Source organism: Corapipo altera, unplaced genomic scaffold, assembly GCF_003945725.1.
Source record: "Corapipo altera isolate COAL_440 unplaced genomic scaffold, ASM394572v1 60933, whole genome shotgun sequence".
Lineage (NCBI taxonomy): Eukaryota > Metazoa > Chordata > Aves > Passeriformes > Pipridae > Corapipo > Corapipo altera.
Window position 1 is genome coordinate 5,679 of NW_020885147.1, and position 15,773 is coordinate 21,451.

Here is a 15,773-nt window from a genome sequence, read left to right on the forward strand (position 1 = left end):
ACCAGAACTGGGACTGAAAGTGATATGGATGGAAACAGCTTTTATGCAGAAGTGAACAAAGGCCTGAACAACTGCAAGTGAGACACACCAAGACAAGAGGTTTTGGACTGTAATAAGAATTCCTGAAATGGGTCAGGAGTAAGTAAACAAGAAAGACCAATAAGGAAAGGCTTCTGACATGGCTAAGAACTGTTGTAAGATGAGCCTATGACCTCCAAAGGTGGTGCATATACAAGAATCAGACTGCAATTTGAATAATACTGTCAGAACACCAGACAGTGCCATGACCATTGTATTTGTTTTTGTTGTCATCTGTTCTATGTTTCTTTTAGGCTTCTCTGTTATTTTAATTACAGAAGAATTGAAAGCTTATATTGCTTTTGCTACACTGATTGCTTTAAAGTTTGCAATGTTCATATTTGTATATGTTCTGTCCCAGCAGTTTAACAGCAGTTTGTAAACGCTGTTTGGAATATCTGTGTCTCTGGCTACTGCGGCCTGTGAAAAGGATTCCTCCTGAAGGGATGGTTTGGTAGGAAAATCCACATAGGATTTCATGGGATTGTGAGATCAAATTTATGTACCTTATGCCTCTAAAATGTTTTCTTATCCAGTGTCATTTAGGAGTCTGTGAATGCTGAGTTTCACAAAAGAAAAGTCCTGCGTTAGGACAGAAAGGGGGATGAGAAGGCGGCTGCAGCACTGCAACAGCACTGGTTCTGTGGACTCTCCCATGAGACCCTGAGACCTGACTTGCATCTTGCCTGCAGTCTTTGAGACAAAGTGGTAACATCGTTGTTGGGATGATTTGTTTAGATCACTTAAATGGTTTGCTTAGATTGCTTCCTAGCTTTATTCTAATACAGCTGTTTTGTTGGTGTTCACATATCCATGAGTGCACCTGACCCAATACATGAGGATGCTTTTACCCATGGAGGCAAGAGGTACCTGCACTATCACTCCATGAGGTAAAGATGATCGACTGCAGTCTGGGGCAGAGTGTGGCAGGATGGCCTGTCCCCCCAGTAAGGCTTGGAATCTGTCCAGAGAGTGCAAGCTCTCTGTGGTGAGCTACTGGGACTGCCAGGGTGCTGTTTGGTGTTGCATTCAGACACAGCCTGCTGCTGGTAAGCTCCTAACTGGCCTATAGATCTGTGACTGGCAGTTAATCACTTTATGTGATAAAAGCTTGAGTTCCTCTCACACAGTCAAGACGCAGGAATTCCAAGATTTGGGGTTCCTGTGAGATTGTCATCAGACAGAGAGTCACACTTCATCAACTCACAAAGCACAAATAGACAGGGTTTGTCAAGAAACATCTATGATGTGGGTTCAGGCCTTGTCTATGGCCGTATAAAAGATCCACATACAATCCAAGGCAGAAAACAACATGCTCCCTATTTACATAAGGGAAGGTTAATCAGCAAAATTGTTTAACGGTTTAGGCTCTACTTTGCAGGAACTGCAGAGATTCATTGTGTCATCTTGGCCTATGGGACTGGACACTCCTGTTCATCTGTTCCAGCCCAGAGAGAGAAGGGGAAGGGGAAGGAGATCCCCTCAAATCCATCCCCGGCAGGACAACAGCGAGGTTGTCCTGCAGCCAGGGGCGATACTCAGCTGGAAGATGCAGGACAACAGAGGAGGAAAGGGGCACTGACTTCCTCCTCACCTGTCTGGGTGTCCTGGGGCATCTTCCTCTTCCTCACAGCCTCCTCCTCCATCCAGCCAAGGTTTGGGAATCAGAAATCCTGTTTTGGTGGGGAAAAACAGGGTGTGAGCCCGTTGGGTTGGGGGTTCCTCCTGCCCAAGTCCATCTCTAGAAGTCACCAGGCATCCTGTGCCCATAAAACCCTCCTAAATACCAAGTTTCAGCCCCCAAAAAACGTCAGAACTCCAAGATTCAGACCAGAAAATGCTCCCCAGAGTTCCCCCTCTCTGGCTTCTCCACTTTGGGGTTCTGGGGGTCCCCCCTGTTCGGGTTGCTGGGGGTCCCGTGTGTATTGGGGGTCCCCCCTTTCCAGGGTCCCCCCCCTCTCTGGGCTGCTGGGGATCCCTATCTGGTCTTCCCACTTTGGTGTTCTGAGGGATGACGGCCTTCTCTGGGCTGCTGGGGGTCCTGGATTTGCTCCCCCTCCAGGATCCCCCTGCTTAGGGATGCTTTCAGGGGTCCCAGGGGTCCCTTCTCCCCTGACTCTCTGCTTTGCGGTGCTGGGGATCCCAGGGTTCCTGCCTCTCTGGGGTCTCCCACTCTCCAGGCTGATGGGCGTGCAGGGAATTCCAGAGGTCCCCCATTTCTGGGCTCCCACTTCATTGTCCCAGAGCTGTCCCCACCTCCAGGTTGCCAGTGGTCCCCCTTCTGTGAGCTCCCCTTTCTCTGGGTCCCCTTATCCAGGCTGCCAGGGTCCCAGGACTCCTCCATCTCCAGGCTCCTCACTTCAGGGTCCTGGGGGTCCCAAGGATACCCCCACTCCAGGCCCCCATTTCAGGGTTCCTGAACTCCCGAGCCTCCCCCCTCTGCAGGTTCCCCCAGTTCCCGTATCGCCCCTCTCCACTCTCCCCACTCCAGGGATCTCGGCAGCCCCTACCAGGTGTTCTTCCTCCTCTTCCTGCTTCCCTTGGCCTGGGACCTCCCTGCCCAGCCATTCCCGGTTTTCCAGACCCCTCTTTCTTTGACTCCAGGATCCCCCCCGCCCCCCTTTCTTGACCATCTCGCCTCTCCCAGTCCCTGGATCCCCCTGTTTCCTTGACCGCAGGGACACCCAAGCCCCCAGCCCTGGCCATTCCATGTCACCTCACCCCCAGTTTCCCCTTTCCTTGACCCTGGGACATCCCAAAGCCCCTTCCCGGCTCTCACAGCTCTCCCAGTTTCCCTCTGTCCTTGACCCTGACACCCCCTCAACCTCCATTCCTGACTCTCCCAGTCCCCAACTCCTCCCTTCCTCAACACCCTCTGAACCTCCTTCCCGCACATCCTGGGTCTCCCCACCCAGTGAACCATCTTTCCCTGACACTGGAGGCCCCTGGACTCCACTTTCCTGGGCACAGGGACACCCTGGACCCCACATCTGTCCTATTCCCACCCCTAGTCCTGCCTTTTCTTGACCTTGGGACCCACCTGATCCCCCATTCCCAGGCACTGGGACCCACCTGCACCCCCTTCCCCAGCTCCAACCCCACTTCATCCTCTTATCCTGCCCTAATACCTCCCTGTACTCCCTTTCCTGCCCATCCCACCTCTCCCAGCTCCCAGGCTCCCCCTTTCCTTGACCCTGGGACCCCCTGGACTTGCATTCCTGCCTTTCCCAGAGCCCCCTTCCTTCACACCATGGACTCCCTGAATCTTTCTCAGCCATCCCAGGTCTCCCCATCCTGTGAACCACCTTTCCCTGACACTGCAGACTACTGGACCATCCTTTCCTGGACAGGAGGACCCTCTAGATGCCCTGTTTCCCCTGGACTCCCCATTGCACTTCTCCAAGTCCCTGCATCCCCCTTCACCCTTGGATCGTCTGGAAACTCCCTTCCCCAGCACCATGTCCTCTCTGCATTCCCAAGACTCAGCCCAAACCACCAAGATTCATCCTAAAAAAACCCTCCCAGGGTTCCCCTCTCTCTGGGGTTCTGAAGGTCCCCCATGTCCAGGCTGTTGGGGGTCCTGTGTGTACTGGGGGTCCCCCCTCTCTGGGCTGCCAGGGGTCCTGGGAATCCCAGGGGTCCCCCATCTCTGGTCTCCCCACTTTGGAGTCCTGGGGTCCCCCCTCTCTGTAGCCCCCCGTTTAAGGATGCCGGGGGTTTTGGGAGTCCCAGGGGTCCCTTCTCCCCTGACTCTCTGCTTCGGGGTGCCGGGTTCGCAGAGGTTCCCCCTCTCCTGTGCTCCCCCTTCTCCAGGCTGCCGGGGGTCCGAGGAATCCTGGGTTGCCCCCTCTTTGGGCTCCCTACTTCAGTATCTCAGGGGTCTCCCCTCTCCTGTGTCCCCCCCCTCTCCAGGCTGAAGGGGTCTCGGGGGTCCCTTGTGAACGGGCTCTCCGTTTCAGGGTCCCAGGGGTGCCCCCTCTCCGCCATTGGGCTTCATTGCCATTGGGCTGGCAATGAAGAGCCTGACCCAGGAAAAACAACCCCCACCCATCATCGCGGCTCTGCCGGGAACCGCCACCGAGACCCCCAAAAAAACACCTCCCGGGAACCCCCAATATCCCCCCAAGGGGCATTTGCGGCTCAGCTTTAGAGTCCTCCAAACTCCAGACATCCCCTCCCCCCAAAAACACAACAAACACAGAGACTGTCCAAGATATTGGGGATGAGCTCCCTCCCCGCTCACCCGAGCGATGCGGGGCGGGGGGGGCGATGCTCCCGGGGGAGCTGCGGCCTCCCGGCCTCTCCTTCCGCCCTCGCTCACGCTGCTCCTCCCGCTGCTGCTGCGCCCCCGTCTCGCCCCTGCCTCCCCCTTCTCTTTTTCTCTCCGCTCCTGCGGCTCCGGCTCCTCCCAGACCCCACCTCCCTCTCCTCCTCCCTCCCTCCCTTCTCCCGCTCCCGCCCATCCGCGGCCTGCGCGGCTCCTGCAGGCCTCGCCGGACCGGCCGCCAACTGGGGGAGCCCCGGGCCGGGCTCCGACCCCGCCACCGACAGGTAACGCAGGGAGGGGGCGCTGGGGGGACACGGGGACTGGGGGGACACGGGGGCTTGGGGGGGCTGGGAGTGGTCCCAGAGTCAAGGCGGGGGAGGCCGGGGGTGAGGAGAGGTGGGATGGTCGGGAAAGGAGGTGTAGGGGGGTATTGGTGCAGGATAAGGAGGTGCAGGGGGGACACGGTGCTGGGGAAGGGGGTTTCGAAGAAAAGAGGATGCGTGGGCTTGGAGACGTGGGATGGGGCGGTCCAGGGGGACCTTGTGCCCAGAAAAGGGGGATCCGGGGGTCCCTGGTGTCAGAGAAAGGGGGTCACGAGGTGGGGAGACACGGGATGGCTGTGAAGGGTCTCAGGGGGTCCCTGATGTGAAGCAGAGGGGGTCTCGGAAAGGGAGGAATGGGGATCAAGTGGAGTCCAAGAGTTAAGGAAAAAGGGAGTCTGGGAGCAGGGAGAGGTGGGATAGGCAGGAAAGGAGGTGCAGGTAGGTATTGGTGCAGGATAAGGCAGTATGATTCCAGAGGGGTTCTGGAGCAGGGGAAGGGAGTGCAGGAAGGTCCCAGTGCCTGGGAATGGGGGATCAGGTGGGTCCCAAGGTCAAGAAAAGGCAGGACTAACAGTGGGGAGAGGAGGGATAGGGGGACCAGAGGATCCCTGTGCCCAGGAAAGTGGGGTCCAGGGGCCTTCAGTGTCAGGGAAAGATGGTTCATTGGATGGGCAGACCCAGGATGTGTGGGAAGGGGGTTCAGGGGGTCCTGAGTGTTGAGGAAAGGAGGAGTTGGGGGCTGAGAGAGTCAGGAATGGGGGTCCGGGGTGTGCCAGGGTCAAAGAAAAGAGAGGGTCTGGGGGCTTGGAGAGGTGGAATGGCTGGGAAAAGGGGTTCAAGGGGGGCTTAGTGCTGGGTAAGGGAGTGCAGGGGGGTCCTGATGCCCAGGAGTGGGGGTCCAGGGGTCCCAAGATAAAGGAAAAGGGATTGTGGAGTCTGGGAGAAGCAGGATGGCCAGGAAAGGGGGAGCAGGAGTGTCCTGGAGCCAGGGAAGTGGGTGCAGGGGATCCCAGTCTCAGATAAGGGAGTTCGTGGGGGGTCTCGGTGCACAGGAATGGGGGTTCAGGGTTCAGGACCCCCCTGCAGGAAGCGCCGGGAGTGAGGAACTGGGGAGACATGGAGATCTGGGGATCTGGGAGGTCCCAGGGTCAAGAAAAGAGGGGAACTGGGAGAGCTGGAAAGGGGCTTCAGGGGGTCCTGGAGTCAAGGAAAGGGGGGGCTGAGGGTGAGGTGACCTGGGATGGCTGGGAATGAGGGATCATGGTCCCCGGGCTCAAGGAAAAAGGGGGATTCAGGGACTGGGAGAGGCGGGAAGGCCAGGAAAGGGGGGCAGGGGGATCCTGGAGTCAAAGAAAGAGGGGTCTGGGGGCTGGAAAACCGGGAATGGCCAGGGGGTCCCAGTGCCTGAGAAAATGGGGTGCAGGGGGACCCTGACAATAATAGGGAAGAGAAGGAGGAAACAATGGGATGAGGTTCCAAAGTGCAGATTTCCAGTGGCGGGAAGGCGGGCAGAGGGCACGGAAGTGACCCCAGGGAAAGGGATCCCAGAGCGGATCTGCTGGTCAGGGCCAGAGTGGGAACTGGGAACAAGGATTTTGGCAATGCAGAGCAGTGGGAGGGGTTGTGCTTCTCCTCCTCCCCATCTTGCGCTTCCCAGAGCCCTGTCACTCCCAGTACGAGCCCAGTCACCTCCAGTATAAGCCTGCTAGTACATCCCACTTGCACACACTATGGTCCCAGTTTCCCCCAGCATAGTGCCAGTCCCTCCCAGTATGAGTCCAGTATGATCCCAGTCCCCCCCCAACAGGGTTCCAGTTACTCCCAGTTGCCCCCAGTGTAAACATAGTCACTCCCAATGTTGTCCCAGTCACCACCAGTATGATTCCTGGTTACTGGTTACTGACACTCCCAGTGTGGCCCCAGTTGCTCTCAGTATGATCCCAGTTGCCCCAACTGTGGTCTTAGCACTCCATGCATCATTCCAGTATCTGCCAGTTGATCCCAGTTGCTCCCAGTGTGTCCCCAGTTGGCTCCCAGCATGATCCCAGTAGCTCCTAGTAACCCCCACTAAGGTCTTATTCACACCCACTATAATCCCAGTCACTCCCAGTATGATTCCAGTTGCCCCAATATGATCCCAGTTGCTCTCTGTCAATGCCAATATGATCCCAGTCACCTCCTGTATGATCCTAGTCACTGCCCACCACTCCCCGTATGATTCCAGTATGATGCCAGTCACTTGCAGTCGCTCCCAGTATGATCCCAGTTGCCTCCATCTATTTGGTTCTATTTGTTCCCGGTATCAACCCAGTCACTTGCAGTGTGATGCCATTTGCTCCCAGCATGGTCCCAGATGCTGCCAGTCACCCCCAGTATGATCCCAGTCACTGCCAGGTTGTCCCAGTACTGTCCCTGTCACTCCCAGTTTCTCCCAGTATGAGCCCAGTTGCCCCCCACATGGTTCCAGTTGCTTCCTTTCACCCCCACTGTGGTTCCAGTCATCCCCAGCATCCTCTCAGTCACTCCCAGTTGCTTCCAGCATGATCCCAGTTGCTCACAGTCAAATCCAGTCACCCTCAGTGTGGTCCCAGTCACTCCCAGTATGACCCCAATCACCTCAAGCATTATCTCAGTTCCTCCCACTATATCCCAGTTGCCCATAACATGGTTCTAGTTGCCCCCAGCATGCTCCTTGTCACTCCCAATATGATCCAAGTCACCATTAGTGTGATCCCAATTGCCCCCAACGTAGTTCCATTTGCTCCCTGTTCCTCACAGTGTCTTCCCAGTTGCCCCTAGTGTAGTCCCAGTCAGTCCCAGTGTGATCCCAGTCTCCTCCAGCGTGGGCCCAGTTGCTCACAGTGTGATCCCGGTATGATCCCAGTTGCCCCTAGCATGGTTGCAGTTGCTTCCTGTTCCTCCCACTGCGATCCCTGTTGCACCCAGTTGCCCCTAGTATAGTCCCAGCATGATCCCAGTCTCTCCCAGCATGGTCCCAGTGTCACGGAGGCTTAGACAAAATTTATTAAGAAGTCCTGCCCTTGAGTCTCAAGGGGCAGAAAGGACTCCCTGGCTTCCTAAACCCCTGCTTGGAGAAGAGCCTGGGTGGAGCTGAATCCAATCTCAGCCTCAGATTGTGTCAACAGTTTAAATTTAAGGAATTACGGAGGTGTGATTGAACCACTTTTGTCCCGCAGGTTTTAATAATTGGCAAATGAGAATATTTATATAAAATGAATCATTTATTATAACAAATGATCAGACAAAAGATCTTAATCAGAATTATTTACTAGACAATATAAAGGCTAAAACTACTAGTAGTATAGTGTAAGATAGGACAGTGCACTATATTGAAGCAATTACTGAAGCAATTATATTCATGGCTGGGCTTCGCGAACGAAGATTTGGGAAGGGCTCTACCCATGTTTGTTGCAAGTGCACTGGTGGCTGAAAAGGCCAGTACGAGACAGACATGTCCGGTTGCAAAAGGCACAGCAGAAAGACTCCTTAGATGGTGTATTCTGCAAGGCACGATTCTTTCTGCGCTGTCTTTTCCCCTCAAGGGTGATCCTGCGTGCGTTCTCAAAAGCATCAGCAGCGTTATAGATGGGGTGTCTCCAGGCCTCCCGATTGGAGGCCAGAGTAGACCAGTTCTGGTGATCAATGTGGCCAAGGCTGAGATGTTGTTTCAGGGAGTCCTTGTATCTTCTCTTCGGGGCTCCTCTCTTGTGGCAGCCAGTGGCAAGTTCACCATAAAGCAGGATCTTAGGGAGGAGGTGGAACTTCATCCTTGAGACGTGCCCTGCCCAGCACAGCTGTGTTCTCAGTAACATGGCCTCAATACTTGTGACTGCTGCTTGCTCTAGAACAGGTGTATTGGTCACATCATCTGACCAGTGGATGTTTAGGATTGAACGGAGGCAGCGTTGATGGAAGCGTTCCAGGAGACACAGGTGGTGACGGTAGATGACCCATGGTTCAGATCCATATAAGAGAGTAGACAGCACAATGGCTCTGTAAACACTGATCTTGGTACTTTTCTTCAGGTGTTTGTTTCGCCAAACTCTTTTATGGAGTTTTCCCAAAGCTCTCTATGCCTTTGCTAACCTGTTGTCTATCTCCCTGTCAGTCTCACCATCCGAGGAGATGAGGCTGCCTAGGTAATTAAACTGTTGGACTGATTAGAGCTCTGATTGGCCAATGGTGATGTGGGGATGATGGGGGACTTCCTGAGGTGCAGGTTGATGGAGAACTTCTGTCTTCTTTAAGCTGACTTCCAGCCCAAAGAGCTCAGCAGCGTCTGCAAAGCAGGGTGTTAAATGCTGCAGAGCTGCTTCTGTGTGGGCAACAAGAGCGGCGTCATCAGCATAAAGCAGCTCCCAGACAAGATGGTTTAAGGTCTTGGTGTGGGCCTTCAGTCTCCTTAGGTTGAAAAGGCTTCCATCAGTACAGTATCGGATGTAGATCCCATCCTGATCCTCGAGGTCTGCCGTGGCCCTTTGGAGCATTCTGCTGAAAAAGATTGTGAATAGGGTAGGAGCAAGAGCGCAGCCTTGTTTCACACCATTCTTAATTAGAAAGGGCTCAGAAAGTGTGTTGCCATATCTGACTTGGCCGTGCTGATCCTCGTGGAGTGAGATGATCATTTTAAGGAACTTGGGGGGACAACCTAAACGTTCCAAAATCTGCCACAAACCTTTTCTGCTCACAGTATCAAAAGCCTTGGTGAGGTCGACAAAGGTTACATAAAGACCTTTGTTCTGTTCCCTACACTTCTGTTGCAGTTGTCTGAGAACAAATCCCATGTCTGTGGTGCTCCTGTTGGCTCTGAAACCACACTGACTTGCAGGTAGAATTCCTTCTGCTATAGTGAGTATTAGTCTGTTCAAGAGTATTCTTGCCAGGATTTTGCCAGCAATGGAGAGCAGAGTAATACCACGGTAATTTGAGCAATCTGATTTAATTCCTTTCTTCTTATACAAAGTGATGATGACTGCATCACGAAGGTCTGATGGTAGTTCGTCTAGTTCCCAACAGCGCACCACAAACTCGTGAAATTTGGTGTGGGGTGCAAGGCCCCCATGTTTCCAGACTTCGGGTGGAATTCCATCAACCCCAGCTGCCTTGCTGATTTTAACCTGCTGTATGGCCTTGAGGGTTTCTCCTAAAGTGAGGGCAGTATTCAATTCATACTTTACTGGTTGTTGTGTGATGTACTGAATTGCTGAGTCTTGGACTACACGGTTGGTACTGAAAAGAGTCTGAAAGTGTTCAGACCATCGATTCAGAATGGAGGTTTTATCTGTCAGAAGCGTTTGCCCATCAGCACTGAGTAGAGGGCTTTGGACCTGGTCTGTAGGCCCGTATGCTGTTTTCAGGGCCTCATAGAATCCTCTGTGATCACCCGTATCTGCACATAATTGAGTTTCTTCAGCTAGATCGACCCACCACTTGTTCTGGATGTCACGGAGTTTCTGTTGGAGCTTGCTGCACGCAAGATGAAAGGCTGTTTTTCTTGCGTGACAGGATGGCAGTGCAAGGTGTGCTTGGTGAGCAGTTCTCTTCTTCCTCAACAAGTCCTGGATCTCTTGATTGTTTTCGTCAAACCTGTCCTTGTTCTTCTTGAGGGAGAACCTTAAGGATTCCTCAGAGGATTGCAGGATACTGTTTTTAATAAGGTGCCAAGTTGATTCAGGGGAGGAATCTGCAGAATCTGTGGAATGGTTTTCGAGCCTAGTTTGAAGGTTTGCCTGGAATCTGTCTCTTACTGTGGCTGATTGGAGATTGTTAACTTGGAGTCTTCTCCTTGGGATACTACCCCTTTTAGGTTTGGATGTGAGACTGAAGTTGAGTTTGCAGCGCACAAGCCGATGGTCTGTTTGGCATTCTGCGCTGGGCATCACGCGGGTATGGAGGACATCGCGGGCATCTCTCCGTTGCACCAAGACATAATCAGTGAGGTGCCAATGCTTAGATCTGGGGTGCATCCAGATTGTCTTCAGACTATTTTTCTGCTGGAAGATAGTGATGGTGAACTGTTGCTCTGCACAGAATTCTAGCAGGAGTCGACCATTATCGTTGCAGTTTCCAACACCATGCTTGCCTAATATTCCTTTCCAGGCTTCAAAATTCTTACCTACTCTGGCGTTGAAATCACCAAGGATAATGATCTTATCATCTGCAGCCACCTTTTGGGTAAGGCAGCACAGGTCAGCGTAAAATTTATCTTTTTCGGCAGGGTCAGCTTGGAGAGTTGGGGCATATATACTAAAGAGGACAACGTGTTGTTTGTTGTGGAGTGGAAGGCGTAGGGAGATAATGAGGTCAGAGTGACCTGTCGGCAGATTTTCGAGTTTGGGAAGAATAGAGTTTTTGATCATGAAGCCGACTCCTGAGAGATGTTTTTCGGTTCTGGGCTTACCTGACCAAAAGAGTGTGTAACCAGCACCATGTTCTCTGAGGCTTCCTTCCTCGTGAAGGCGAACTTCACTGAGAGCAGCAATGTCGATGTTGAGACGAGCCAGTTCATGGGCAATTAGGGCAGAACGTCGCTCAGGACGTCCACTATCCACAGAATCAAGCATGGTTCTGATGTTCCAACGTGCTAGAGTTAATTTAGGTATACCTTTGGAGGCAGGTGTGTGCCTTTGTCTTTTGATCTTTGTGCGACCACATTGGAAGAAGATGCCCGTTGGTCTGCGGTTAAAACCAACCGGGTGAAAGTGGAGATGAGCTTTGGTTAGGCCACCTTTTCTAGGCCCCTCTCCGAGTGGAGCAAGCAGTGCTGTCCTTGAAAAGGCTGCTTGGTCGTTCAGGGTGCTGCCCCAAGAGACTGTCCTCTCCGGTCAGTCTCAAATGACCAATATCCTGAACCGCCTGCATGCAGGGTTGGGTCTGCAGCTTCCAGTGCACCTTTCACCTGCTGTTTCAACCCTCGACTTTTTGCACATGGGTAAGGCCTTCGAGCCTGCGCAATGGATTTTTAGGTGAGACGCAGTATGTGCGGAACTGAACCCACCCTTTAATCCTGAGGTTCATCTGCCAGGGCCGAGCGAGCTTGGACGGTGGCAGCAAGGTCCTCAGGACGTAGGTTTGATTAGAGTGACCTTCTCTTAGATGGATGGCCTTACGGGGCTAAGCGAGCGCCATCTGCCCAGGTTTGGGATTAGAGTTGTCCTTCTCCTAGGATGACTGCCAGAAGGCTAACGAGCTCATCCTGCCCACAGATGTATTCTGTCTGACCCTGCTGTTTTGACCTGTCTGGCACGGGCGACCCTACCGAAGGCGTGTACCATCGCCAGCATAGCTCACAACCACACAGGGACACACAGGCTACGTTCCTGTTAGAACGGTTTGGGCAAGTCTTACATTTCCTACTTTACTATCACCTAGTTATATACAATCATAGGAACAACCCTTTGTCCTGCCCACCCTTTCAGGACGTAACAGAGCAAAGCAAATATACCCAGAACATGCCGAACCTGGGCAGTAGCCGCAGGTGAGCCAAAGCCAAACAGACAAACAAACCGACCAACCGTTCTGGCCCCCGTACACATCCAAGGCTGGGGTGCCTTTCAAGGCCCCAGCTTGGCTGGGACCCCCATCACTCTAAAGGAACCCCACTATCCACCCTGACCATATCCTTCCTCCACTGTGTTACCACATATCTTCAGGCGCACTGTTCACCTGTGACACTTCATACAGGAGTGCCCCGCTCTCCCTCCCGCCAATCAGAGGACCCCCATGGCCCACTCGATACCCCTCCCCTCTCTTCCCCCACCCCCACTCCCCTGTATCCCCCCTCCCATCCTCTGTACCCCCCCTCCCCTTCCCCCCCAAACCTGGAACAAACCTCTGTGTGCTCCGAAGCTGCTCTCTCCTCCTCCACGGGCGTGCAGCAACTGCCGGCAAGGCTCCCCCACTCTCTCTCTCCCCTCTCCTGTCCTGGCCGTGCCTGGGGCCTGAACCGCGGTGCCGGGGGGGACTCCCGGGGGACTCCCAGCCAGCCCAGGACCCCGCCACACACACGCAGCCAGCCCGGGACCCACCACTCACCTGCGCTGGGGGGGGACTCCCGGGGGACTCCCAGCCAGAAGCAATTATATTAAAGCCTGCAAAAAGGAAATAATTATTAATTAGAGATGGATGTAACTCACCCAGACCAACACTTCTGGGGAGATCTCTGCTCTCAACCTGCAGGAGTGACCTTGGAGGTGTCCCCAGCCAAGGGAGGAATCTCCACACCTACACCCCAGGGAGGATTATGTCAGAAGAACCTGACTGTATGAGAGGGGACTGGACTTGTATAGTATAAAGTGATTGACTGCCAGTCCCACCTTTACAGCCCCTCGAGCAGCTGATCTGACTCGATGTCTGGTGACCCAGGATGGTTTTAGCACAATAACACCAAGGCAACACTGTGGCACCAGCAGCTGATGGCTTGCATTGTGTGCATTCTCTGATTGGATTTTAGGTTTTATCAGGGGTCGGCTCTCGTGCCACACCCAGTCACACCCAGTTGCCCTCAGTATAGATCCAGTCACTCCTACTTGCTCCCAGTTGCTCCCAGTGTGGTCCTAGTCATTCCCAGTATGGTTACAGACACTCTCTGTATTATCCCAGTCCCTTCCAGTCACTCCCAGTGTAGCCCAGTCACTCCCAGGATGAGCCCAAAGCTCCTGGAACACCTGGAGGACCCATCTCAAGGAGGGTCCCTCCAAGCTCTGTGGCTGCAGGAAGAGCCCAAGGAGCCGAGGTCCCCCCAGAGCCCTCCCAGGCAGGAGAAGGTGGTGACAACTCCCCAGCCGAGGGCTCCGGGAGCACCAGGGGGTCTCCAGCCCGACCCCCCAGCAAGGGGCTCCCACAACCCCTCATGCTGTTCCCAAAATCTCTTGGGATCCCCCATCCATCTCTGCATGCCCCCCTCCAAGATCTCCAGGCTCCTGAGATGAGCCCAAAAGGCTGGAAGTGACCACCCGGGGGGACCATAACTCCCAAATTTTTATCTCCAGTCACCACTTTTGCCCCTTTTCCTGTTCTTTTGCCCTTCCTGGGATCCCCCTCAGGGGGTGGAAGCAGCCAAGAGCCCAGCGCTGCCCCATCCCGACCTGCCCCAGCTCCGTCGCTGCTCCTCCCGCAGGATGTGATGGGTTTGGGGGGAAGGGAGGACCAAGGGTGGGTGCTGGGCCTGGGGGAGGAAGAGGAGGGATGCAGAAAGGAGTGGGAGAAGGGGTGGAGGTAGGAGAAGGAGGTGGAGGAGGGATGGAGGAGGAGGAGCAGGAAGAGGAGGAGCAGGAGGAAGAGGAAGAATAGAGGAAGTGGGGGAGCAGGAAAAGGAGGAAGAGGAGGAACAACCATCACAGTTCCTCCCACCCTGGAAACATAGCCCCACCTGCATTCCACAGATGACTGGGGAGGGGGAGCTCACTCCAGATATCTTGGGGGGTCCACGTTGGGTTTTTGGGGGGAGGGGGTGTTTGCAGCTTAAAGATGCCAAAATGAACTGCAAATGCCCCTTGGGGAGATACTGGGGGGTCCCCAGCAGGTGGGTTTTTTTGGTGGGGGTCCCTAGCAGGTGCCAGCAGGCAGGAGCCACGTGTCCCATCTCAGGGGGGGTCCACCAGTTTTGGGGACCTCCAGCAGACCCAGGTGGGGAACCCCGGGACCCCCAGAGTGGGGAGAGTGGAGAGGGGTGACACTGGAGCTGGGTGAGCCCCAGCAGCCTGGGGAGGGGGGGAGAACAGAGATAGGAGAACCCTGGGACATGTGGCATCCAGGAGAGGAGAAACTCTGGAGGAGGGGACCTCTGGGATACTGAAACTGGAGCCTGGAGAGAGAGGAACCCCAGCAACCTGGAGAGGGTGAGACCCAGGAGAGGGGGAACCCCTGGGAATCCAGCACCCAGAATCAGAGAGCGAAGGGAGAATGGACCCCTTGACCCCCAAAGCCCCCAGCATCCCTAAGCAGGACCATGGAGTGGGAGGAACTCCAGGACCCCAAAGTGAGGAGTCTGGAGAGGAGACACTCCTGGGATTCCAAGGCCACTGGCAGCCTGGAGGGGGCAGAGATCCCGGAGAAGGGTGACCCCCAATACACATGGCACCACGAGCAGCCTGGACAGGGGGACCCCCAGAACCCCAAAGTGGAGAGACTAGAGAGGGGGAACTCCTGGGAGGGTTTTTTGGGGCTGAATCTTCATGTTTTGGAGTGGTTTATGGATACCATTCCAGGAGGAATCCCCAACCCAACGTGCTCACACCCAAAACCTGTTTTGGGTTTTTTCCCACCAAAACAGGATTTCTGATTCCCAAACCTTGGCTGGATGGAGGAGGAGGCTGTGAGGAAGATGCCCCAGGACACCCAGGCAGGTGAGGAGGAAGTCAGTGCCCCTTTGCCTTGTTCTGCATCTCCCAGCTGAGCATGGTCCCGGCTGCAGGACAACCCCACTGCCATCGCCGTCCTGCCGGGGCTGGAGTTGGGGGGATGTCCCTGACCTTCCCTCTGGGCCGGAGGCAAATCCCCTCCCTGTCCTTCTTCCTTCCTGCCCCAGGCCCCGAACTGAGGACGGAGAGCACGGAGGACAAATCCCTCCAGCAGAGCCTGGTGGGAGAGTCTGTTTTGAATGGCTCCATGGCACAGGAAGTCACTGGGGAGGAAAAGCCACAGAGATACCCAACAAGGAGGGGCTCCAAACCCAGCCCAGGGTGCTCCCAGGAGGAAAGACCCAGCCTGTGCCAGGAAGGCGGCTGGAGCTTGAGCCAGAGCTCTGACCTAGTGGTCCCTGAGCAGCCTCCCAGCAGGGAGAAGCCCTTCAGGTGCTTGGAATGTGGGAAGAATTTCAGTCACAATTGCAACCTGATCCGCCACCAGATGATCCACAGGGGAAAACGGCCCTACAAGTGCTTGGAATGTGGGAAGAGCTTCAGAAAGAGCTCCAACCTGATCAGCCACCAGAACATCCATACTGTGGAGAAGACTTACAAGTGCTTGGAATGCAGGAAGAGCTTCAACCACAGATCTGAACTGGTTCGCCACCAGAGCATCCACACTAGGGAGAAGCCCTACAAGTGCTTGGAATGTGGGAAGAGCGTCAGCCACAGTTCCAG

The 15,773-nt window shown here is 54.6% G+C and overlaps 1 protein-coding gene and 1 long non-coding RNA gene across 2 annotated transcripts in view; one reads left to right on the forward strand and one right to left on the reverse strand.

Annotated features, from left to right (window-relative positions):
- Positions 1-1,411: 1,411 nt before the first annotated feature.
- On the reverse strand, positions 1,412-4,446 carry LOC113960552. Its single transcript, XR_003532056.1, has 2 exons — positions 4,322-4,446; positions 1,412-1,751 (listed from the first exon to the last, which is right to left on the reverse strand). It is a non-coding gene; the product is annotated as an uncharacterized LOC113960552 (long non-coding RNA).
- The window catches only part of LOC113960551 (natterin-3-like), a 20,428-nt gene continuing 8,775 nt past the window's right edge, over positions 4,121-15,773 (forward strand). The window contains exons 1-2 of the mRNA XM_027670163.1: positions 4,121-4,629; positions 14,963-15,035. The gene's annotated coding sequence lies outside the window, so the exon portion shown is untranslated. The remainder of the gene's footprint in view (positions 4,630-14,962; positions 15,036-15,773) is intronic.